We start from the raw sequence: 2209 nt of genomic DNA, 5'->3' as shown, positions 1-2209 counted from the left end.
TACGTATTAAGATCAATGACTTCTATTGTGCAATGATTATAAAAAAAAAATAGTTCCTAGAAATGCAGTATAAGCTTGATTATAAACTCTGACAAATGGACCAACCGGTTTGTGGTAATAAATAGCGATCCTTGGTAAAAAGCGATCCTTGTCTGTAGAAAGTAAAAATTTAACAAACTAAAATCTAAACGACAAAATTTTGATAACATTACACCATACCAACATAAAAGCATCGATGTGAAAACAAACAGAACTTTCAAAATTGCTAGATTTAAAGATAAAATATGTTTTTTCCAAATGAAATTAAGTATCCACATTAAAACTGCAGAACTAACCGAAACTGTTTTGTATTTGAGCAGGGATACCTCCTCCTCGATCCCCCTCTTTATGATATTATTCTATATAGATGTGTTGAAAGTATTTACGAGTACAAAAAACATGCGACCACTTTCTTTTTAAAAAACTTAAAACCAAAATTTTATTGTTTAAAGATGCAGATTAACAATTTCTTCTGTTACAGAGAATAAACTATTGGAACACAATTTCTGCTCCACCTGCATAGGTACTTGATGAGTTGTTCTTAATACATTAGGGACAAAAAGTCAAACATTAGTTTAGAGAATGAGGGGCAGAGGAGGAATAGTCCCTTCACATACGGATTCTATCCCCTCCTCCGTTCCTCATAGTTTACTATCCTCTTGTATATATATATATATATATATATATATATATATATATATATATATATATATATATATATATATATATATATATATATATATATATATATATATATATATATATATATATATATATATATATATATATATATATATATATATATATATATATATATATATATATATATATATATATATATATATATATATATATATATATATATATATATATATATATATATATATATATATATATATATATATATATATATATATATATATATATATATATATATATATATATATATATATATATATATATATATATATATATATATATATATATATATAGATTCCTGCCACTCGGCAAGTGGCAGGCTTCTATATATATAGATTCTCACTAGTCCTCTAGACGCTGACAATTTGAGCCTTTTCTTGATGTCATGACGTCCAAATGGACCTTAAATTAAAAGTAAGGCCTTTGTAAAATCTTTTTTTTTTTATTGGACCTTTAAATTTTGCCTCGTATTGTCTTTTGTCATCATGAAAGACACATCGCCGAACCTTTTTTATTTTTCATTTGTTCAGGTGGTGGGACTAAAACTTCTTTTTCTTCCAACGATTTATCTTTTCCAGGTTTTGATTTTAAAAGGTATGGAAAGCATTGACGACCACCTGTGTTTCTGTTAATTGTTCAGGTGGTGGGACAAAAACTTCTTTTGCCTTGGCTTGTCTTTTGTCATTATGAAAGACTTATCGTCGAACTTTTTGTTTCTTTTAATTGTTCAGATGGTGGGACAAAAACTTCTTTTTCTTCCAACGATTTATTCAGTCTATATTTTTGATTTTCAAAAGTATGGTAGGTATGGATGACCTTATCCATGTCCTAATTCTAAACACAGTCATCATTTCTATCATTTTCAATTTGTTTGGTTCGTTACACCTCGTCTTATCTGACGTCATTATGAAATACGTATCGCCGAACCTTTGTTTTTTAACATAGGTACGAGGAACGCGGCAGGGTTCTATATAAAGATTCTTTTTAAGGTTTTTGAACTGTTGTAATCCCTTTTTAAAATCCAAACAAATATTTTTGCAATTACCAGCCACCGGGCCCCGGCACTTGACACGCGGCAGGCTTCTATATATAGATTCTCACTGTCGCTTATCTTCTAACCGCAGACAATTTGCTGTCTTTATATACTGAAGTCTTTTCAAAGATATTTGATTATTAAAGCAAGTCCGATTTCTAACAACGATGTCTACTAAGCTTCAAACTTTTTGTTTTATTTTTTAAGGTTTTTGAATTTTTGTAATCCCTTGTCAAAATGGAGAATCATCGTTTGTAATAATTGCAAATTTTCGTTTTTTGGGCTTTCCTACTAACATTATATAACTGATTGCTTTCAAAAAGTTATCTTTATGAAGGTTTTTTAATTGTTGTAATCCCTTGTTAAAATATGTACAAATATTTTTGTCAATTACCAGTTTTTTGCTCTATACGTAATTTAACGTCTTTTCATATTGCA

The sequence above is a fragment of the Artemia sp. Qi Xiang Cuo genome, chromosome 13 (assembly GCF_049724085.1).
Source record: "Artemia sp. Qi Xiang Cuo chromosome 13, ASM4972408v1, whole genome shotgun sequence".
Lineage (NCBI taxonomy): Eukaryota > Metazoa > Arthropoda > Branchiopoda > Anostraca > Artemiidae > Artemia > Artemia sp. Qi Xiang Cuo.
Note: the sequence above shows the minus strand (reverse complement) of the source record.